The 24571-nt window shown below is 45.7% G+C and overlaps 3 non-coding genes and 2 pseudogenes across 3 annotated transcripts; all 5 read left to right on the top strand.

Annotated features, from left to right (window-relative positions):
• The first annotated feature begins 11653 nt into the window (after window positions 1-11653).
• On the top strand, window positions 11654-11762 carry LOC130125648 (5S ribosomal RNA; annotated as a pseudogene).
• Window positions 11763-12378: 616 nt separating this feature from the next.
• Window positions 12379-12497, top strand: LOC130125678 (5S ribosomal RNA). Its single transcript, XR_008811527.1, has one exon. It is a non-coding gene; the product is annotated as a 5S ribosomal RNA (ribosomal RNA).
• Window positions 12498-19390: 6893 nt separating this feature from the next.
• On the top strand, window positions 19391-19509 carry LOC130125673 (5S ribosomal RNA). The gene has a single exon (XR_008811523.1). It is a non-coding gene; the product is annotated as a 5S ribosomal RNA (ribosomal RNA).
• A 276-nt stretch (window positions 19510-19785) lies between these two features.
• On the top strand, window positions 19786-19894 carry LOC130125649 (5S ribosomal RNA; annotated as a pseudogene).
• Window positions 19895-20511: 617 nt separating this feature from the next.
• On the top strand, window positions 20512-20630 carry LOC130125685 (5S ribosomal RNA). Its single transcript, XR_008811534.1, has one exon. It is a non-coding gene; the product is annotated as a 5S ribosomal RNA (ribosomal RNA).
• The last annotated feature ends 3941 nt before the right edge of the window (window positions 20631-24571 follow it).

Consider the following 24571-nt stretch of genomic DNA (forward strand, 5'->3'; position numbering starts at 1 on the left):
GGTTTGACTGCGGCCTCTGAGAGGGTGGGGAGGATGCCGACGAGCGTCTCCACTCTGGCGCACGGGTCGCTGAGGGGTCAGGCTGTAACAACATCAGGGGACAGGAGCCGCAGCAACCAGAGGGAGGGCAGTTCGGCCAGCCTTGCGTCCTTGCCTTGCGGGCAGCCGGGGCAGAGAGGGCCTCTACACGGGCAGGGGAGTGAGAGACGACAGCCGAACCCTAAGGCTTCGGAATGGGATGGAGTTAGTAAGGGGAGGGAAGAGGGAACAAGCAGAAAGGGCAAGACTAAGAGGGGTAAATAATAATGGACTGAAAAGGGTGTGCATCATGTTTTTTGTTTGGGGATTATTTTTCTCTGTCTTTCCCACTCACCATGGTCAAAATAGCATCATTCAACGTACGTGGACTACGTGACATGGACAAGTTCACTAAAGTCGTAAAAATGTGTGATGCAGAAATAATCTGTCTCCAAGAAACCCACTGGGACACTGACTGTGAAACTCAGTGCAAGAAAAGGTGGCCTGGATCCTACTTTTCAAGCCATGGGACTCAGCGGGCACGAGGAGTAAGCATCATGGTGAGTAGCCACATTGAGGCTGATGCCACTCTAATAGACAAAGACATTGGGGGGAGGTGGGTTAAAGTGGGCTTTGTTTTTGAAGACACTGTCTACAAATTACTGAACATTTATGCGCCCAACCACGAGGGGGACAGGTCTTCTTTCTTTCGAGAATTGAATATCATAGCTAAAGACTGTGACATCATAGTTGGGGATTTCAATGTCAAGATGAGCAGGCTTGACATTAGCGATAACGGTAGCTATAAACACGACTGTTCTAGAGCGGCCCTGAATCTGTTTATGGCCAAGAATAATTTCTGTGATTTATGGAGAACCAGAAATCCCATAACACGAGAGTACTCGAGAGTACAGCCACAAATGGACACTGTACGGCAAAGTCGGATTGATTTTTGTTTAGTCAAGAAACCGCAGATCGACCTTTTCGATACTGTGCGCTATTGTTTAAATTTCATTAGTGATCATGCCATCCTGCGTGTGGGAATGGGGGGTAAAAGGAGGGGGAGGGGGGGAGGCGTGTGGCACCTTAATGCTAGCCTGCTGAACAGAAGGGATTATGTTGAATGCATCTCTAAAGTGATCTCATTTGAATGTTCACAGCCTGAGTTTGGGGAAAATATCATAGAGGGGTGGGAGAAATTAAAAGTGAGAATTAAACAAAAAAGTATTCAGTTTGCGAAAAGATTGAACTTTAAAACTAGAGAAAAAGAAAGATCATTAAGAAATACAATTGCTAAATTAAATGCACAACCGGTTGTCAATGTTGAAAGGCTTGTGAATATTCAAAATGAAATAAATGAAATTGAAAGGATAAAATGTGAAGGTGCTATAGTGAGGAGCCGTGCTCAATATGCAGTAGAAGGGGAGAAAAGTACAGCTTTTTTCCTCAACTTGGAAAAAAGGAAACAAAATCAGTGTTATTTGCAAGAAATCAAAAATAAAGAAGGTAAAGTAGTGACCAATTTCGTAGACATTCTGGAAACAGTACAAACTTTTTATAGTGACTTGTTTAAAACTGAGAGTTCAGACATACAAGCTACAAATGACATATTGGAAGAGATGACTGCTAAATTAAATGATGAGGATAAATCAGCGTGTGAACAGGAAATAACTGAGGAAGATATAGAGTGTGCAATAAATCAAATGATGTCAAATAAAAGCCCAGGTAGTGATGGGTTGACGGCAAACTTCTATAAAGCTTTCTGCAACACGCTCAAACCAACACTACTGAAATTGTATAAAACAATGGAAAAAGAACAGAAGGTACCGGAGTCAATGACTCTAGGCTTGATCACTTTAATTTTTAAGAAAGGGGAGAAGAATAAACTAACAAATTATAGGCCCATTACTCTGTTGAACAATGACTACAAAATACTAATGAAAATATTGGCAAACAGAGTCAAACAAATATTACATACAATAATAGAAGCCACCCAGGCTTATAGTGTGCCAGGGAGAGAAGTCACTGACACAGTACGCACCATAAGAGATGTGGTGGAGTATTTAAAAGAGACAGATCAAGCAGGTGTCCTTCTGGCCATTGACTTCAATAAAGCCTTTGACCGAGTAGAGCATCAATTTATGTTTAATGTACTGGAGAAGGTAGGTTTTGGAGACAGATTTCTAACTTGGGTAAAATTATTATATAGCAAAGCTACAGGTAAGGTCAAATGCAACGGTGCAACCACTGATGCGTTTCCTCTGGAAAGGTCGGTCAGACAAGGCTGTCCACTATCCTCAATCCTGTACACAATAATAGCAGAGCCACTAGGAATTCTATTAAAACAAGACAAGGGTATTAGAGGTATTGAGTTACCAGGGGGAGGATCCTGTGTCGTCCAGCAATTTGCTGATGACACCACCCTAACAGTAAAGGACATGGCAAGCATAGAGAGAGCAATGGCAGTAATAAACATGTACGGTCGAGCCTCTGGCTCCCGCATAAATGTAGGTAAGTCAGAAATCATGTTCATTAACATGGCTGAGCCTCAGCAGGAGACCACACCTTTTAAAATACAAAGCAAGCATATAAAAATTCTAGGTACCTACATCGGTAAAGATGTAGTGGCAGCTCGTGATCTGTCATGGACGGAAATTATTAGTAAAATAGAAAAATGTCTAAATTATTGGAAACTGAGAGACCTAAAACTCAAAGGTAGAGTAGTGGTTCTAAACAACTTAATATTGTCAAAACTAAACTATACATTAGCAGTTATAGAACTACCCTTATGGGTATTAAACAGAATAAATGAAATTATAACCAATTTTTTGTGGAGGGCAAAAGTAAGTAAAATAGCACGAAAAACATTAATAAGTAAGTACAGAGAGGGAGGACTTCAATTAGTAGATATAGAAAGCAAAAAAAGGGCGTTCAGGATCAAAACTGTGCAAAAATATCTGTGTGACTCCACAGCCCACGGCTGGAAAAGCCTGATGGCTTACTTCATAAACAAGGTATTTCACATAGGCGATTTTGTGCTGCTGATGCAACTAAAGCGACCGATGATGGCGGGGCTTCCAGGTTTCTATAGAGAAGTCCTGTCCGCTCACGCGGAATTTCTAAAGCATATAGACTATGCATGTGACTCGGTAAACGTCATCAGAGAAATGCCAATCTTTCTAAATAAGAAAATTCAAAAGACAGGTAAGCTTCTATGTAATAATGACATGTTAACAGCAGGTTTGGTCCAGTTGAAGGACGTCATGTATGAACTGATGCCGGGTTTTCTCCCCCCCCAAGCCATATATGACAGTATAAAGGAGATAAACTATGAGGCCAAAATTACGGAGACAACAAGCTATTATAACGACTTAAAGGAAAGCATCCCAAAAGAATGGCGGACAACCATAGAGCGGAGAGTGGTACAGAACAGAGAGGGGAAGCTCCCAGCCATGTTGGTGGAGCAAGGAGGAGAGTGGAGGAGTATACACAGATTGACAAGCAAACAGATCTATGGAAAGTTTCTGGCACAGGCGTCGCAACGTCCGACCTCTCTGCCGTTCTGGGGCAAAGTTATGCCCAATTTGAATGTGGGACAAATCTGGGGACAATGGAGGGTGAGAGGGAACAGCATTGAGGCAGAAGACAACGACTACAAAATCCGACACAACAAAGTGTTCACTAACGTTATTCTGCACCAATTTGACAAGGGGGTCGGCAGGGAGTGCGACGTCTGTGGCCTGCTGCCTGAAACACTATTGCACATGTACCGCCACTGCTCGGAGCTGGCGAGCTTCTTTGAAACCCTGAAAAAGTGCTTAGTCAACAAACTGGGATTAATTTGGGACAGCGGGGATTCGTGGGATGTATTCTTTGTGTTTGGAGTGTGGGAGAAGAGCAGGGTGAAGAACGCAGCGCTGTGCAAATTGCTCTTAAGTCACGCCCGGTGGGCCGTCAAATCACGTCGGAACATTGCGCACTTTGAACGCAGAATCATCCCGGTTTGGAACATTTTCAAAAACATGGTCAAAAAACAAACACATTACAGACTGACGCACGGCGATGCGGACTTCACCCGGCTCTTCATCAGAGACAGCCATCTCCTCTCCCTCAACAGGAGGGGGGAGATTGTGTGGAACTGGTGAGGGAGGGAGGGAGGGAGGGAGGGGAGGGAAAAAGTCTGAAATGATGTGAACGGAAAATGATGATTATTGGAAGTGTAAATATAAACAAAGTTAAAGACGCGTTACGGTTTTCTTTTAACTTTCTCTGTTATGTTTTATTGAAGTTAAGGGGAGGATGGGATCATTCTGTTTAATGTGGAATGTGTGTCATTTAAAATCTCAAAGTGGTGTTTTAATGTCACTTTCTTTTAAAAACACAGTCTAAGGTTTGTTCAAAAGGGCTGATTTGTTTCATTTTCTGTTCTGATTCCAAAGCGCTGATTTAAGTTGATGATTTGGAAAGCATGGCTTTATTTTATGTATAAAGAGAGACGGATACTATCTTGTGTAAGCGAAACAAAGTGTAAAACAAATGTAACAATGTGGAATTGATGGACAATACATGCAATCAAAAATGTATTTTTGTTCCCAAAAATATATTTTCATAATAAAAGACAAAAAAAAAAAAAAAAAAAAAGATAACGCCCGATCTCGTCCGATCTCGGAAGCCAAGCAGGGTCGGGCCTGGTTAGTACTTGGATGGGAGACCGCCTGGGAATACCAGGTGCTGTAAGCCTTTTATCCCCCCGCCCCAACTATGATCCACAAAGCAAACGTATAGGAAAAACCAGACATACATTTTGGTCAAAGATCACTACAAGCTACTCAATGGCCACCTCTTATGTTTTAGTCTTATTCTGTCACAGTCTCTCGCCCTTGACATCAAAGCGATCGCCCTTGACACCTGCTGACCCCCCCCCCCCTTCACCGCGGTACACCAGTTGGCCATCAAAGGAATCGCCGCTCACCGTTGACATCAAAGCGATCGCCATCACCCTTAAAAAGCCTCCACTGTGAACCAGTCTGCGCTGGAACGTCGCCTTTCATGGACTTCTGCCTGCCCGCCTGCCTACCAGCCACTGAGCGAACTCCTGCTCTACCCCTGAGATCGGTTACTTCCATAAAGACTTGATTTCTTCCCTTACCTGGTTGTCCCGTCTGCTTTTGGGTTCTTTCCTGACACGTGACATATTCTTACACTTAACACTTGACTCTTTCCACAGCAAACGCAATAAGATGTCACGTAGCTGGTCATAAACGCAGAAACTGGTGAAATAAGCTGATAGCAGAAAGAAGAAGCGCGGAGGCCGAATTATATATAAAAGAGCGGCACGGTGCCGGCTCAACGGCTTACGGCCATACCACTCTGATAACTTCCGGGTTGGCGTGGTGGCGGCGGAGCGGACGAAAAAGACATTAAATCGACGGGGAAACGAGAGCAGTCTCTGAAAATAACGTTTCTAACTTCCCCCCAGCAGCTTTCTGCTGCACGGGGGAAACTTTTGTGGCTTTAGAAGCACGAAAATGGCACAAACGGCAAGGACACTCGGACCGGACAAGACTTACGACGACGGGCAGACGGACAAACAAAATGGAGGTATGGCGGCGGAAACAAAGAAGCCCCAGCAGGACGCGAATCCGACTGAGGCAGATAGCGTGATGGAGAAGGGGGAGAGAGGAGAATTTGTGGTGGTGGAGAGTCGAGCGGAGAAACGAAAAGAGAGACGAGGTGGAGGGGTCACAGCAATGGGGTTGGTGAAAGAGACGGCGGTCGCAGCGGAAGCGGCGGGGAGGGAGGGGGAAGGGAGAGAGTTGGACAGAGACCTGGTGGTTAATGTGGACGTGGAGGGAGAAGACAAAATCTCCATGATGGAGCTTCTGCGTGCGGTTGACAACACGTGTGGGAGAGTATTGGGCTGCAGGTCGAAAAGCGACAAACGATGGGAGCTCACGATGAGTAACCCGAAAGGGAAAACAAGACTGCTGGACGGCTTCAAGATTGGAAACTCCAGAGTGGTGGCATCGGAAGTTACGAGGGACACCAGGATCGTCTCCTTTTTGAACCTTCCCCTGTATGTCACAGACAATCAAATTGTTACTAAACTGGAGCAGTGGGGCGTGGAGCCGGTGTCTCCTATCAAGCGGAGGAAGTGGGCCGGGACGGACGTTTTTGACGGGACGAGATTCCTCAAAGTCCGTTTCAATGAAAATGTCTCCTCTTTACCTTACAGCACCAAATTTGAGACGCTGGAAGGGATTGAATACTTCAGAGTGCTGCACGATAACCAATCTAAAGTTTGCAGGCTGTGCCTCCAGCCCGGACACATCCTACGGGAGTGCCCGGAGTTCAAGTGCTTCAAGTGCGGGGAGATCGGACACTACGCACGAGAATGCGCAGCCATGCCTGGAGCAGATCCCAAAGAGGAGACAGAGAGGGACACCGGCGAGGGAGTGGAGGACGAGGCAGAAGAGACGGAGACAGGAAATCATCCTGATGGCATTGCGACTGATGGCGAAGCAGAGGGGCCCCAGTCAGCTGCACGCCATGAGATGGAGGAGGAGAGCGAGGTCGAGGAGGAAGAGGAGGAGAAAAGAGGAAGCGGCGGTTTGACTGCGGCCTCTGAGAGGGTGGGGAGGATGCCGACGAGCGTCTCCACTCTGGCGCACGGGTCGCTGAGGGGTCAGGCTGTAACAACATCAGGGGACAGGAGCCGCAGCAACCAGAGGGAGGGCAGTTCGGCCAGCCTTGCGTCCTTGCCTTGCGGGCAGCCGGGGCAGAAAGGGCCTCTACACGGGCAGGGGAGTGAGAGACGACAGCCGAACCCTAAGGCTTCGGAATGGGATGGAGTTAGTAAGGGGAGGGAGGAGGGAACAAGCAGAAAGGGCAAGACTAAGAGGGGTAAATAATAATGGACTGAAAAGGGTGTGCATCATGTTTTTTGTTTGGGGATTATTTTTCTCTGTCTTTCCCACTCACCATGGTCAAAATAGCATCATTCAACGTACGTGGACTACGTGACATGGACAAGTTCACTAAAGTCGTAAAAATGTGTGATGCAGAAATAATCTGTCTCCAAGAAACCCACTGGGACACTGACTGTGAAACTCAGTGCAAGAAAAGGTGGCCTGGATCCTACTTTTCAAGCCATGGGACTCAGCGGGCACGAGGAGTAAGCATCATGGTGAGTAGCCACATTGAGGCTGATGCCACTCTAATAGACAAAGACATTGGGGGGAGGTGGGTTAAAGTGGGCTTTGTTTTTGAAGACACTGTCTACAAATTACTGAACATTTATGCGCCCAACCACGAGGGGGACAGGTCTTCTTTCTTTCGAGAATTGAATATCATAGCTAAAGACTGTGACGTCATAGTTGGGGATTTCAATGTCAAGATGAGCAGGCTTGACATTAGCGATAACGGTAGCTATAAACACGACTGTTCCAGAGCGGCCCTGAATCTGTTTATGGCCAAGAATAATTTCTGTGATTTATGGAGAACCAGAAATCCCATAACACGAGAGTACTCGAGAGTACAGCCACAAATGGACACTGTACGGCAAAGTCGGATTGATTTTTGTTTAGTCAAGAAACCGCAGATCGACCTTTTCGATACTGTGCGCTATTGTTTAAATTTCATTAGTGATCATGCCATCCTGCGTGTGGAATGGGGGGTAAAAGGAGGGGGAGGGGGGGAGGCGTGTGGCACCTTAATGCTAGCCTGCTGAACAGAAGGGATTATGTTGACTGTATCTCTAAATTGATCTCATTTGAATGTTCACAGCCTGAGTTTGGGGAAAATATCATAGAGGGGTGGGAGAAATTAAAAGTGAGAATTAAACAAAAAAGTATTCAGTTTGCGAAAAGATTGAACTTTAAAACTAGAGAAAAAGAAAGATCATTAAGAAATACAATTGCTAAATTAAATGCACAACCGGTTGTCAATGTTGAAAGGCTTGTGAATATTCAAAATGAAATAAATGAAATTGAAAGGATAAAATGTGAAGGTGCTATAGTGAGGAGCCGTGCTCAATATGCAGTAGAAGGGGAGAAAAGTACAGCTTTTTTCCTCAACTTGGAAAAAAGGAAACAAAATCAGTGTTATTTGCAAGAAATCAAAAATAAAGAAGGTAAAGTAGTGACCAATTTCGTAGACATTCTGGAAACAGTACAAACTTTTTATAGTGACTTGTTTAAAACTGAGAGTTCAGACATACAAGCTACAAATGACATATTGGAAGAGATGACTGCTAAATTAAATGATGAGGATAAATCAGCGTGTGAACAGGAAATAACTGAGGAAGATATAGAGTGTGCAATAAATCAAATGATGTCAAATAAAAGCCCAGGTAGTGATGGGTTGACGGCAAACTTCTATAAAGCTTTCTGCAACACGCTCAAACCAACACTACTGAAATTGTATAAAACAATGGAAAAAGAACAGAAGGTACCGGAGTCAATGACTCTAGGCTTGATCACTTTAATTTTTAAGAAAGGGGAGAAGAATAAACTAACAAATTATAGGCCCATTACTCTGTTGAACAATGACTACAAAATACTAATGAAAATATTGGCAAACAGAGTCAAACAAATATTACATACAATAATAGAAGCCACCCAGGCTTATAGTGTGCCAGGGAGAGAAGTCACTGACACAGTACGCACCATAAGAGATGTGGTGGAGTATTTAAAAGAGACAGATCAAGCAGGTGTCCTTCTGGCCATTGACTTCAATAAAGCCTTTGACCGAGTAGAGCATCAATTTATGTTTAATGTACTGGAGAAGGTAGGTTTTGGAGACAGATTTCTAACTTGGGTAAAATTATTATATAGCAAAGCTACAGGTAAGGTCAAATGCAACGGTGCAACCACTGATGCGTTTCCTCTGGAAAGGTCGGTCAGACAAGGCTGTCCACTATCCTCAATCCTGTACACAATAATAGCAGAGCCACTAGGAATTCTATTAAAACAAGACAAGGGTATTAGAGGTATTGAGTTACCAGGGGGAGGATCCTGTGTCGTCCAGCAATTTGCTGATGACACCACCCTAACAGTAAAGGACATGGCAAGCATAGAGAGAGCAATGGCAGTAATAAACATGTACGGTCGAGCCTCTGGCTCCCGCATAAATGTAGGTAAGTCAGAAATCATGTTCATTAACATGGCTGAGCCTCAGCAGGAGACCACACCTTTTAAAATACAAAGCAAGCATATAAAAATTCTAGGTACCTACATCGGTAAAGATGTAGTGGCAGCTCGTGATCTGTCATGGACGGAAATTATTAGTAAAATAGAAAAATGTCTAAATTATTGGAAACTGAGAGACCTAAAACTCAAAGGTAGAGTAGTGGTTCTAAACAACTTAATATTGTCAAAACTAAACTATACATTAGCAGTTATAGAACTACCCTTATGGGTATTAAACAGAATAAATGAAATTATAACCAATTTTTTGTGGAGGGCAAAAGTAAGTAAAATAGCACGAAAAACATTAATAAGTAAGTACAGAGAGGGAGGACTTCAATTAGTAGATATAGAAAGCAAAAAAAGGGCGTTCAGGATCAAAACTGTGCAAAAATATCTGTGTGACTCCACAGCCCACGGCTGGAAAAGCCTGATGGCTTACTTCATAAACAAGGTATTTCACATAGGCGATTTTGTGCTGCTGATGCAACTAAAGCGACCGATGATGGCGGGGCTTCCAGGTTTCTATAGAGAAGTCCTGTCCGCTCACGCGGAATTTCTAAAGCATATAGACTATGCATGTGACTCGGTAAACGTCATCAGAGAAATGCCAATCTTTCTAAATAAGAAAATTCAAAAGACAGGTAAGCTTCTATGTAATAATGACATGTTAACAGCAGGTTTGGTCCAGTTGAAGGACGTCATGTATGAACTGATGCCGGGTTTTCTCCCCCCCCAAGCCATATATGACAGTATAAAGGAGATAAACTATGAGGCCAAAATTACGGAGACAACAAGCTATTATAACGACTTAAAGGAAAGCATCCCAAAAGAATGGCGGACAACCATAGAGCGGAGAGTGGTACAGAACAGAGAGGGGGAGCTCCCAGCCATGTTGGTGGAGCAAGGAGGAGAGTGGAGGAGTATACACAGATTGACAAGCAAACAGATCTATGGAAAGTTTCTGGCACAGGCGTCGCAACGTCCGACCTCTCTGCCGTTCTGGGGCAAAGTTATGCCCAATTTGAATGTGGGACAAATCTGGGGACAATGGAGGGTGAGAGGGAACAGCATTGAGGCAGAAGACAACGACTACAAAATCCGACACAACAAAGTGTTCACTAACGTTATTCTGCACCAATTTGACAAGGGGGTCGGCAGGGAGTGCGACGTCTGTGGCCTGCTGCCTGAAACACTATTGCACATGTACCGCCACTGCTCGGAGCTGGCGAGCTTCTTTGAAACCCTGAAAAAGTGCTTAGTCAACAAACTGGGATTAATTTGGGACAGCGGGGATTCGTGGGATGTATTCTTTGTGTTTGGAGTGTGGGAGAAGAGCAGGGTGAAGAACGCAGCGCTGTGCAAATTCCTCTTAAGTCACGCCCGGTGGGCCGTCAAATCACGTCGGAACATTGCGCACTTTGAACGCAGAATCATCCCGGTTTGGAACATTTTCAAAAACATGGTCAAAAAACAAACACATTACAGACTGACGCACGGCGATGCGGACTTCACCCGGCTCTTCATCAGAGACAGCCATCTCCTCTCCCTCAACAGGAGGGGGGAGATTGTGTGGAACTGGTGAGGGAGGGAGGGAGGGAGGGAGGGAGGGGAGGGAAAAAGTCTGAAATGATGTGAACGGAAAATGATGATTATTGGAAGTGTAAATATAAACAGAGTTAAAGACGCGTTACGGTTTTCTTTGAACTTTCTCTGTTATGTTTTATTGAAGTTAAGGGGAGGATGGGATCATTCTGTTTAATGTGGAATGTGTGTCATTTAAAATCTCAAAGTGGTGTTTTAATGTCACTTTCTTTTAAAAACACAGTCTAAGGTTTGTTCAAAAGGGCTGATTTGTTTCATTTTCTGTTCTGATTCCAAAGCGCTGATTTAAGTTGATGATTTGGAAAGCATGGCTTTATTTTATGTATAAAGAGAGACGGATACTATCTTGTGTAAGCGAAACAAAGTGTAAAACAAATGTAACAATGTGGAATTGATGGACAATACATGCAATCAAAAATGTATTTTTGTTCCCAAAAATATATTTTCATAATAAAAGACAAAAAAAAAAAAATAACGCCCGATCTCGTCCGATCTCGGAAGCTAAGCAGGGTCGGGCCTGGTTAGTACTTGGATGGGAGACCGCCTGGGAATACCAGGTGCTGTAAGCCTTTTATCCCCCCGCCCCAACTATAATCCACAAAGCAAACGTATAGGAAAAACCAGACATACATTTTGGTCAAAGATCACTACAAGCTACTCAATGGCCACCTCTTATGTTTTAGTCTTATTCTTAAACTTAACACTTGACTCTTTCCACAGCAAACGCAATAAGATGTCACGTAGCTGGTCATAAACGCAGAAACTGGTGAAATAAGCTGATCGCAGAAAGAAGAAGCGCGGAGGCCGAATTATATATAAAAAAGCGGGACGGTGCCGGTTCAATGGCTTACGGCCATACCACTCTGATAACGCCCGATCTCGGAAGCCAAGCAGGGTCGGGCCTGGTTAGTACTTGGATGGGAGACCGCCTGGGAATACCAGGTGCTGTAAGCCTTTTATCCCCCCGCCCCAACTATGATCCACAAAGCAAACGTATAGGAAAAACCAGACATACATTTTGGTCAAAGATCACTACAAGCTACTCAATGGCCACCTCTTATGTTTTAGTCTTATTCTGTCACAGTCTCTCGCCCTTGACATCAAAGCGATCGCCCTTGACACCTGCTGACCCCCCCCCCCCCCCCTTCACCGCGGTACACCAGTTGGCCATCAAAGGAATCGCCGCTCACCGTTGACATCAAAGCGATCGCCATCACCCTTAAAAAGCCTCCACTGTGAACCAGTCTGCGCTGGAACGTCGCCTTTCATGGACTTCTGCCTGCCCGCCTGCCTACCAGCCACTGAGCGAACTCCTGCTCTACCCCTGAGATCGGTTACTTCCATAAAGACTTGATTTCTTCCCTTACCTGGTTGTCCCGTCTGCTTTTGGGTTCTTTCCTGACACGTGACATATTCTTACACTTAACACTTGACTCTTTCCACAGCAAACGCAATAAGATGTCACGTAGCTGGTCATAAACGCAGAAACTGGTGAAATAAGCTGATAGCAGAAAGAAGAAGCGCGGAGGCCGAATTATATATAAAAGAGCGGCACGGTGCCGGCTCAACGGCTTACGGCCATACCACTCTGATAACGCCCGATCTCGTCCGATCTCGGAAGCCAAGCAGGGTCGGGCCTGGTTAGTACTTGGATGGGAGACCGCCTGGGAATACCAGGTGCTGTAAGCCTTTTATCCCCCCGCCCCAACTATAATCCACAAAGCAAACGTATAGGAAAAGCCAGACATACATTTTGGTCAAAGATCACTACAAGCTACTCAATGGCCACCTCTTATGTTTTAGTCTTATTCTTAAACTTAACACTTGACTCTTTCCACAGCAAACGCAATAAGATGTCACGTAGCTGGTCATAAACGCAGAAACTGGTGAAATAAGCTGATCGCAGAAAGAAGAAGCGCGGAGGCCGAATTATATATAAAAGAGCGGCACGGTGCCGGCTCAATGGCTTACGGCCATACCACTCTGATAACTTCCGGGTTGGCGTGGTGGCGGCGGAGCGGACGAAAAAGACATTAAATCGACGGGGAAACGAGAGCAGTCTCTGAAAATAACGTTTCTAACTTCCCCCCAGCAGCTTTCTGCTGCACGGGGGAAACTTTTGTGGCTTTAGAAGCACGAAAATGGCACAAACGGCAAGGACACTCGGACCGGACAAGACTTACGACGACGGGCAGACGGACAAACAAAATGGAGGTATGGCGGCGGAAACAAAGAAGCCCCAGCAGGACGCGAATCCGACTGAGGCAGATAGCGTGATGGAGAAGGGGGAGAGAGGAGAATTTGTGGTGGTGGAGAGTCGAGCGGAGAAACGAAAAGAGAGACGAGGTGGAGGGGTCACAGCAATGGGGTTGGTGAAAGAGACGGCGGTCGCAGCGGAAGCGGCGGGGAGGGAGGGGGAAGGGAGAGAGTTGGACAGAGACCTGGTGGTTAATGTGGACGTGGAGGGAGAAGACAAAATCTCCATGATGGAGCTTCTGCGTGCGGTTGACAACACGTGTGGGAGAGTATTGGGCTGCAGGTCGAAAAGCGACAAACGATGGGAGCTCACGATGAGTAACCCGAAAGGGAAAACAAGACTGCTGGACGGCTTCAAGATTAGAAACTCCAGAGTGGTGGCATCGGAAGTTACGAGGGACACCAGGATCGTCTCCTTTTTGAACCTTCCCCTGTATGTCACAGACAATCAAATTGTTACTAAACTGGAGCAGTGGGGCGTGGAGCCGGTGTCTCCTATCAAGCGGAGGAAGTGGGCCGGGACGGACGTTTTTGACGGGACGAGATTCCTCAAAGTCCGTTTCAATGAAAATGTCTCCTCTTTACCTTACAGCACCAAATTTGAGACGCTGGAAGGGATTGAATACTTCAGAGTGCTGCACGATAACCAATCTAAAGTTTGCAGGCTGTGCCTCCAGCCCGGACACATCCTACGGGAGTGCCCGGAGTTCAAGTGCTTCAAGTGCGGGGAGATCGGACACTACGCACGAGAATGCGCAGCCATGCCTGGAGCAGATCCCAAAGAGGAGACAGAGAGGGACACCGGCGAGGGAGTGGAGGACGGGGCAGAAGAGACGGAGACAGGAAATCATCCTGATGGCATTGCGACTGATGGCGAAGCAGAGGGGCCCCAGTCAGCAGCACGCCATGAGATGGAGGAGGAGAGCGAGGTCGAGGAGGAGGAGGAGAAAAGAGGAAGCGGCGGTTTGACTGCGGCCTCTGAGAGGGTGGGGAGGATGCCGACGAGCGTCTCCACTCTGGCGCACGGGTCGCTGAGGGGTCAGGCTGTAACAACATCAGGGGACAGGAGCCGCAGCAACCAGAGGGAGGGCAGTTCGGCCAGCCTGGCGTCCTTGCCTTGCGGGCAGCCGGGGCAGAGAGGGCCTCTACACGGGCAGGGGAGTGAGAGACGACAGCCGAACCCTAAGGCTTCGGAATGGGATGGAGTTAGTAAGGGGAGGGAAGAGGGAACAAGCAGAAAGGGCAAGACTAAGAGGGGTAAATAATAATGGACTGAAAAGGGTGTGCATCATGTTTTTTGTTTGGGGATTATTTTTCTCTGTCTTTCCCACTCACCATGGTCAAAATAGCATCATTCAACGTACGTGGACTACGTGACATGGACAAGTTCACTAAAGTCGTAAAAATGTGTGATGCAGAAATAATCTGTCTCCAAGAAACCCACTGGGACACTGACTGTGAAACTCAGTGCAAGAAAAGGTGGCCTGGATCCTACTTTTCAAGCCATGGGACTCAGCGGGCACGAGGAGTAAGCATCATGGTGAGTAGCCACATTGAGGCTGATGCCACTCTAATAGACAAAGACATTGGGGGGAGGTGGGTTAAAGTGGGCTTTGTTTTTGAAGACACTGTCTACAAATTACTGAACATTTATGCGCCCAACCACGAGGGGGACAGGTCTTCTTTCTTTCGAGAATTGAATATCATAGCTAAAGACTGTGACATCATAGTTGGGGATTTCAATGTCAAGATGAGCAGGCTTGACATTAGCGATAACGGTAGCTATAAACACGACTGTTCTAGAGCGGCCCTGAATCTGTTTATGGCCAAGAATAATTTCTGTGATTTATGGAGAACCAGAAATCCCATAACACGAGAGTACTCGAGAGTACAGCCACAAATGGACACTGTACGGCAAAGTCGGATTGATTTTTGTTTAGTCAAGAAACCGCAGATCGACCTTTTCGATACTGTGCGCTATTGTTTAAATTTCATTAGTGATCATGCCATCCTGCGTGTGGGAATGGGGGGTAAAAGGAGGGGGAGGGGGGGAGGCGTGTGGCACCTTAATGCTAGCCTGCTGAACAGAAGGGATTATGTTGACTGCATCTCTAAAGTGATCTCATTTGAATGTTCACAGCCTGAGTTTGGGGAAAATATCATAGAGGGGTGGGAGAAATTAAAAGTGAGAATTAAACAAAAAAGTATTCAGTTTGCGAAAAGATTGAACTTTAAAACTAGAGAAAAAGAAAGATCATTAAGAAATACAATTGCTAAATTAAATGCACAACCGGTTGTCAATGTTGAAAGGCTTGTGAATATTCAAAATGAAATAAATGAAATTGAAAGGATAAAATGTGAAGGTGCTATAGTGAGGAGCCGTGCTCAATATGCAGTAGAAGGGGAGAAAAGTACAGCTTTTTTCCTCAACTTGGAAAAAAGGAAACAAAATCAGTGTTATTTGCAAGAAATCAAAAATAAAGAAGGTAAAGTAGTGACCAATTTCGTAGACATTCTGGAAACAGTACAAACTTTTTATAGTGACTTGTTTAAAACTGAGAGTTCAGACATACAAGCTACAAATGACATATTGGAAGAGATGACTGCTAAATTAAATGATGAGGATAAATCAGCGTGTGAACAGGAAATAACTGAGGAAGATATAGAGTGTGCAATAAATCAAATGATGTCAAATAAAAGCCCAGGTAGTGATGGGTTGACGGCAAACTTCTATAAAGCTTTCTGCAACACGCTCAAACCAACACTACTGAAATTGTATAAAACAATGGAAAAAGAACAGAAGGTACCGGAGTCAATGACTCTAGGCTTGATCACTTTAATTTTTAAGAAAGGGGAGAAGAATAAACTAACAAATTATAGGCCCATTACTCTGTTGAACAATGACTACAAAATACTAATGAAAATATTGGCAAACAGAGTCAAACAAATATTACATACAATAATAGAAGCCACCCAGGCTTATAGTGTGCCAGGGAGAGAAGTCACTGACACAGTACGCACCATAAGAGATGTGGTGGAGTATTTAAAAGAGACAGATCAAGCAGGTGTCCTTCTGGCCATTGACTTCAATAAAGCCTTTGACCGAGTAGAGCATCAATTTATGTTTAATGTACTGGAGAAGGTAGGTTTTGGAGACAGATTTCTAACTTGGGTAAAATTATTATATAGCAAAGCTACAGGTAAGGTCAAATGCAACGGTGCAACCACTGATGCGTTTCCTCTGGAAAGGTCGGTCAGACAAGGCTGTCCACTATCCTCAATCCTGTACACAATAATAGCAGAGCCACTAGGAATTCTATTAAAACAAGACAAGGGTATTAGAGGTATTGAGTTACCAGGGGGAGGATCCTGTGTCGTCCAGCAATTTGCTGATGACACCACCCTAACAGTAAAGGACATGGCAAGCATAGAGAGAGCAATGGCAGTAATAAACATGTACGGTCGAGCCTCTGGCTCCCGCATAAATGTAGGTAAGTCAGAAATCATGTTCATTAACATGGCTGAGCCTCAGCAGGAGACCACACCTTTTAAAATACAAAGCAAGCATATAAAAATTCTAGGTACCTACATCGGTAAAGATGTAGTGGCAGCTCGTGATCTGTCATGGACGGAAATTATTAGTAAAATAGAAAAATGTCTAAATTATTGGAAACTGAGAGACCTAAAACTCAAAGGTAGAGTAGTGGTTCTAAACAACTTAATATTGTCAAAACTAAACTATACATTAGCAGTTATAGAACTACCCTTATGGGTATTAAACAGAATAAATGAAATTATAACCAATTTTTTGTGGAGGGCAAAAGTAAGTAAAATAGCACGAAAAACATTAATAAGTAAGTACAGAGAGGGAGGACTTCAATTAGTAGATATAGAAAGCAAAAAAAGGGCGTTCAGGATCAAAACTGTGCAAAAATATCTGTGTGACTCCACAGCCCACGGCTGGAAAAGCCTGATGGCTTACTTCATAAACAAGGTATTTCACATAGGCGACTTTGTGCTGCTGATGCAACTAAAGCGACCGATGATGGCGGGGCTTCCAGGTTTCTATAGAGAAGTCCTGTCCGCTCACGCGGAATTTCTAAAGCATATAGACTATGCATGTGACTCGGTAAACGTCATCAGAGAAATGCCAATCTTTCTAAATAAGAAAATTCAAAAGACAGGTAAGCTTCTATGTAATAATGACATGTTAACAGCAGGTTTGGTCCAGTTGAAGGACGTCATGTATGAACTGATGCCGGGTTTTCTCCCCCCCCAAGCCATATATGACAGTATAAAGGAGATAAACTATGAGGCCAAAATTACGGAGACAACAAGCTATTATAACGACTTAAAGGAAAGCATCCCAAAAGAATGGCGGACAACCATAGAGCGGAGAGTGGTACAGAACAGAGAGGGGGAGCTCCCAGCCATGTTGGTGGAGCAAGGAGGAGAGTGGAGGAGTATACACAGATTGACAAGCAAACAGATCTATGGAAAGTTTCTGGCACAGGCGTCGCAACGTCCGACCTCTCTGCCGTTCTGGGGCAAAGTTATGCCCAATTTGAATGTGGGACAAATCTGGGGACAATGGAGGGTGAGAGGGAACAGCATTGAGGCAGAAGACAACGACTACAAAATCCGACACAACAAAGTGTTCACTAACGTTATTCTGCACCAATTTGACAAGGGGGTCGGCAGGGAGTGCGACGTCTGTGGCCTGCTGCCTGAAACACTATTGCACATGTACCGCCACTGCTCGGAGCTGGCGAGCTTCTTTGAAACCCTGAAAAAGTGCTTAGTCAACAAACTGGGATTAATTTGGGACAGCGGGGATTCGTGGGATGTATTCTTTGTGTTTGGAGTGTGGGAGAAGAGCAGGGTGAAGAACGCAGCGCTGTGCAAATTCCTCTTAAGTCACGCCCGGTGGGCCGTCAAATCACGTCGGAACATTGCGCACTTTGAACGCAGAATCATCCCGGTTTGGAACATTTTCAAAAACATGGTCAAAAAACAAACACATTACAGACTGACGCACGGCGATGCGGACTTCACCCGGCTCTTCATCAGAGACAGCCATCTCCTCTCCCTCAACAGGAGGGGGGAGATTGTGTGGAACTGGTGAGGGAGGGAGGGAGGGAGGGAGGGAGGGGAGGGAAAAAGTCTGAAATGATGTGAACGGAAAATGATGATTATTGGAAGTGTAAATATAAACAAAGTTAAAGACGCGTTACGGTTTTCTTTTAACTTTCTCTGTTATGTTTTATTGAAGTTAAGGGGAGGATGGGATCATTCTGTTTAATGTGGAATGTGTGTCATTTAAAATCTCAAAGTGGTGTTTTAATGTCACTTTCTTTTAAAAACACAGTCTAAGGTTTGTTCAAAAGGGCTGATTTGTTTCATTTTCTGTTCTGATTCCAAAGCGCTGATTTAAGTTGATGATTTGGAAAGCATGGCTTTATTTTATGTATAAAGAGAGACGGATACTATCTTGTGTAAGCGAAACAAAGTGTAAAACAAATGTAACAATGTGGAATTGATGGACAATACATGCAATCAAAAATGTATTTTTGTTCCCAAAAATATATTTTCATAATAAAAGACAAAAAAAAAAAAAAAAAAAAATAACGCCCGATCTCGGAAGCCAAGCAGGGTCGGGCCTGGTTAGTACTTGGATGGGAGACCGCCTGGGAATACCAGGTGCTGTAAGCCTTTTATCCCCCCGCCCCAACTATGATCCACAAAGCAAACGTATAGGAAAAACCAGACATACATTTTGGTCAAAGATCACTACAAGCTACTCAATGGCCACCTCTTATGTTTTAGTCTTATTCTGTCACAGTCTCTCGCCCTTGACATCAAAGCGATCGCCCTTGACACCTGCTGACCCCCCCCCCCCCCTTCACCGCGGTACACCAGTTGGCCATCAAAGGAATCGCCGCTCACCGTTGACATCAAAGCGATCGCCATCACCCTTAAAAAGCCTCCACTGTGAACCAGTCTGCGCTGGAACGTCGCCTTTCATGGACTTCTGCCTGCCCGCCTGCCTACCAGCCACTGAGCGAACTCCTGCTCTACCCCTGAGATCGGTTACTTCCATAAAGACTTGATTTCTTCCCTTACCTGGTTGTCCCGTCTGCTTTTGGGTTCTTTCCTGACACGTGACATATTCTTACACTTAACACTTGACTCTTTCCACAGCAAACGCAATAAGATGTCACGTAGCTGGTCATAAACGCAGAAACTGGTGAAATAAGCTGATAGCAGAAAGAAGAAGCGCGGAGGCCGAATTATATATAAAAGAGCGGCACGGTGCCGGCTCAACGGCTTACGGCCATACCACTCTGATAACGCCCGATCTCGTCCGATCTCGGAAGCTAAGCAGGGTCGGGCCTGGTTAGTACTTGGATGGGAGACCGCCTGGGAATACCAGGTGCTGTAAGCCTTTTATCCCCCCGCCCCAACTATAATCCACAAAGCAAACGTATAGGAAAAACCAGACATACATTTTGGTCAAAGATCACTACAAGCTACTCAATGGCCACCTCTTATGTTTTAGTCTTATTCTTAAACTTAACACTTGACTCTTTCCACAGCAAACGCAATAAGATGTCACGTAGCTGGTCATAAACGCAGAAACTGGTGAAATAAGCTGATCGCAGAAAGAAGAAGCGCGGAGGCCGAATTATATATAAAAAAGCGGGACGGTGCCGGTTCAATGGCTTACGGCCATACCACTCTGATAACGCCCGATCTCGGAAGCCAAGCAGGGTCGGGCCTGGTTAGTACTTGGATGGGAGACCGCCTGGGAATACCAGGTGCTGTAAGCCTTTTATCCCCCCGCCCCAACTATGATCCACAAAGCAAACGTATAGGAAAAACCAGACATACATTTTGGTCAAAGATCACTACAAGCTACTCAATGGCCACCTCTTATGTTTTAGTCTTATTCTGTCACAGTCTCTCGCCCTTGACATCAAAGCGATCGCCCTTGACACCTGCTGACCCCCCCCCCCCCCCCCTTCACCGCGGTACACCAGTTGGCCATCAAAGGAATCGCCGCTCACCGTTGACATCAAAGCGATCGCCATCACCCTTAAAAAGCCTCCACTGTGAACCAGTCTGCGCTGGAACGTCGCCTTTCATGGACTTCTGCCTGCCCGCCTGCCTACCAGCCACTGAGCGAACTCCTGCTCTACCCCTGAGATCGGTTACTTCCATAAAGACTTGATTTCTTCCCTTACCTGGTTGTCCCGTCTGCTTTTGGGTTCTTTCCTGACACGTGACATATTCTTACACTTAACACTTGACTCTTTCCACAGCAAACGCAATAAGATGTCACGTAGCTGGTCATAAACGCAGAAACTGGTGAAATAAGCTGATAGCAGAAAGAAGAAGCGCGGAGGCCGAATTATATATAAAAGAGCGGCACGGTGCCGGCTCAACGGCTTACGGCCATACCACTCTGATAACGCCCGATCTCGTCCGATCTCGGAAGCTAAGCAGGGTCGGGCCTGGTTAGTACTTGGATGGGAGACCGCCTGGGAATACCAGGTGCTGTAAGCCTTTTATCCCCCCGCCCCAACTATAATCCACAAAGCAAACGTATAGGAAAAACCAGACATACATTTTGGTCAAAGATCACTACAAGCTACTCAATGGCCACCTCTTATGTTTTAGTCTTATTCTGTCACAGTCTCTCGCCCTTGACATCAAAGCGATCGCCCTTGACACCTGCTGACCCCCCCCCCTTCACCGCGGTACACCAGTTGGCCATCAAAGGAATCGCCGCTCTCCGTTGACATCAAAGCGATCGCCATCACCCTTAAAAAGCCTCCACTGTGAACCAGTCTGCGCTGGAACGTCGCCTTTCATGGACTTCTGCCTGCCCGCCTGCCTACCAGCCACTGAGCGAACTCCTGCTCTACCCCTGAGATCGGTTACTTCCATAAAGACTTGATTTCTTCCCTTACCTGGTTGTCCCGTCTGCTTTTGGGTTCTTTCCTGATACGTGACATATTCTTACACTTAACACTTGACTCTTTCCACAGCAAACGCAATAAGATGTCACGTAGCTGGTCATAAACGCAGAAACTGGTGAAATAAGCTGATAGCAGAAAGAAGAAGCGCGGAGGCCGAATTATATATAAAAGAGCGGCACGGTGCCGGCTCAACGGCTTACGGCCATACCACTCTGATAACTTCCGGGTTGGCGTGGTGGCGGCGGAGCGGACGAAAAAGACATTAAATCGACGGGGAAACGAGAGCAGTCTCTGAAAATCACGTTTCTAACACGTTTTGTGGCTTTAGAAGCACGAAAATGGCACAAACGGCGAGGACACTCGGACCGGACAAGACTTACGACGACGGGCAGACGGACAAACAAAATGGAGGTATAGCGGCGGAAACAAAGCAGCCCCAGCAGGACGCGAATCCGACTGAGGCAGAAAGCGTGGTGGAGAGGGGGGAGAGAGGAGAATTTGTGGTGGTGGAGAGTCGAGCGGAGAAGCGAGGGGAGAGACGAGGTGGAGGGGTCACAGCAATGGGGTTGGTGAGGGAGACGGCGGTCGCAGCGGAAGCGGCGGGGAGGGAGGGGGAAGGGAGAGAGATGGACAGAGACCTGGTGGTTAATGTGGACGTGGAGGGAGAAGACAAAATCTCCATGATGGAGCTTCTGCGTGCGGTTGACAACACGTGTGGGAGAGTATTGGGCTGCAGGTCGAAAAGCGACAAACGATGGGAGCTCACGATGAGTAACCCGAAAGGGAAAACAAGACTGCTGGACGGCTTCAAGATTGGAAACTCCAGAGTGGTGGCATCGGAAGTTACGAGGGACACCAGGATCGTCTCCTTTTTGAACCTTCCCCTGTATGTCACAGACAATCAAATTGTTACTAAACTGGAGCAGTGGGGCGTGGAGCCGGTGTCTCCTATCAAGCGGAGGAAGTGGGCCGGGACGGACGTTTTTGACGGGACGAGATTCCTCAAAGTCCGTTTCAATGAAAATGTCTCCTCTTTACCTTACAGCACCAAATTTGAGACGCTGGAAGGGATTGAATACTTCAGAGTGCTGCACGATAACCAATCTAAAGTTTGCAGGCTGTGCCTCCAGCCCGGACACATCCTACGGGAGTGCCCGGAGTTCAAGTGCTTCAAGTGCGGGGAGATCGGACACTACGCACGAGAATGCGCAGCCATGCCTGGAGCAGATCCCAAAGAGGAGACAGAGAGGGACACCGGCGAGGGAGTGGAGGACGGGGCAGAAGAGACGGAGACAGGAAATCATCCTGATGGCATTGCGACTGATGGCGAAGCAGAGGGGCCCCAGTCAGCTGCACGCCATGAGATGGAGGAGGAGAGCGAGGTCGAGGAGGAAGAGGAGGAGAAAAGAGGAAGCGGCGGTTTGACTGCGGCCTCTGAGAGGGTGGGGAGGATGCCGACGAGCGTCTCCACTCTGGCGCACGGGTCGCTGAGGGGTCAGGCTGTAACAACATCAGGGGACAGGAGCCGCAGCAACCAGAGGGAGGGCAGTTCGGCCAGCCTTGCGTCCTTGCCTTGCGGGCAGCCGGGGCAGAAAGGGCCTCTACACGGGCAGGGGAGTGAGAGACGACAGCCGAACCCTAAGGCTTCGGAATGGGATGGAGTTAGTAAGGGGAGGGAAGAGGGAACAAGCAGAAAGGGCAAGACTAAGAGGGGAAAATAATAATGGACTGAAAAGGGTGTGCATCATGTTTTTTGTTTGGGGATTATTTTTCTCTGTCTTTCCCACTCACCATGGTCAAAATAGCATCATTCAACGTACGTGGACTACGTGACATGGACAAGTTCACTAAAGTCGTAAAAATGTGTGATGCAAAAATAATCTGTCTCCAAGAAACCCACTGGGACACTGACTGTGAAACTCAGTGCAAGAAAAGGTGGCCTGGATCCTACTTTTCAAGCCATGGGACTCAGCGGGCACGAGGAGTAAGCATCATGGTGAGTAGCCACATTGAGGCTGATGCCACTCTAATAGACAAAGACATTGGGGGGAGGTGGGTTAAAGTGGGCTTTGTTTTTGAAGACACTGTCTACAAATTACTGAACATTTATGCGCCCAACCACGAGGGGGACAGGTCTTCTTTCTTTCGAGAATTGAATATCATAGCTAAAGACTGTGACGTCATAGTTGGGGATTTCAATGTCAAGATGAGCAGGCTTGACATTAGCGATAACGGTAGCTATAAACACGACTGTTCCAGAGCGGCCCTGAATCTGTTTATGGCCAAGAATAATTTCTGTGATTTATGGAGAACCAGAAATCCCATAACACGAGAGTACTCGAGAGTACAGCCACAAATGGACACTGTACGGCAAAGTCGGATTGATTTTTGTTTAGTCAAGAAACCGCAGATCGACCTTTTCGATACTGTGCGCTATTGTTTAAATTTCATTAGTGATCATGCCATCCTGCGTGTGGGAATGGGGGGTAAAAGGAGGGGGAGGGGGGGAGGCGTGTGGCACCTTAATGCTAGCCTGCTGAACAGAAGGGATTATGTTGACTGTATCTCTAAATTGATCTCATTTGAATGTTCACAGCCTGAGTTTGGGGAAAATATCATAGAGGGGTGGGAGAAATTAAAAGTGAGAATTAAACAAAAAAGTATTCAGTTTGCGAAAAGATTGAACTTTAAAACTAGAGAAAAAGAAAGATCATTAAGAAATACAATTGCTAAATTAAATGCACAACCGGTTGTCAATGTTGAAAGGCTTGTGAATATTCAAAATGAAATAAATGAAATTGAAAGGATAAAATGTGAAGGTGCTATAGTGAGGAGCCGTGCTCAATATGCAGTAGAAGGGGAGAAAAGTACAGCTTTTTTTCCTCAACTTGGAAAATAGGAAACAAAATCAGTGTTATTTGCAAGAAATCAAAAATAAAGAAGGTAAAGTAGTGACCAATTTCGTAGACATTCTGGAAACAGTACAAACTTTTTATAGTGACTTGTTTAAAACTGAGAGTTCAGACATACAAGCTACAAATGACATATTGGAAGAGATGACTGCTAAATTAAATGATGAGGATAAATCAGCGTGTGAACAGGAAATAACTGAGGAAGATATAGAGTGTGCAATAAATCAAATGATGTCAAATAAAAGCCCAGGTAGTGATGGGTTGACGGCAAACTTCTATAAAGCTTTCTGCAACACGCTCAAACCAACACTACTGAAATTGTATAAAACAATGGAAAAAGAACAGAAGGTACCGGAGTCAATGACTCTAGGCTTGATCACTTTAATTTTTAAGAAAGGGGAGAAGAATAAACTAACAAATTATAGGCCCATTACTCTGTTGAACAATGACTACAAAATACTAATGAAAATATTGGCAAACAGAGTCAAACAAATATTACATACAATAATAGAAGCCACCCAGGCTTATAGTGTGCCAGGGAGAGAAGTCACTGACACAGTACGCACCATAAGAGATGTGGTGGAGTATTTAAAAGAGACAGATCAAGCAGGTG

Source organism: Lampris incognitus, chromosome 15 (genome assembly GCF_029633865.1).
Source record: "Lampris incognitus isolate fLamInc1 chromosome 15, fLamInc1.hap2, whole genome shotgun sequence".
Lineage (NCBI taxonomy): Eukaryota > Metazoa > Chordata > Actinopteri > Lampriformes > Lampridae > Lampris > Lampris incognitus.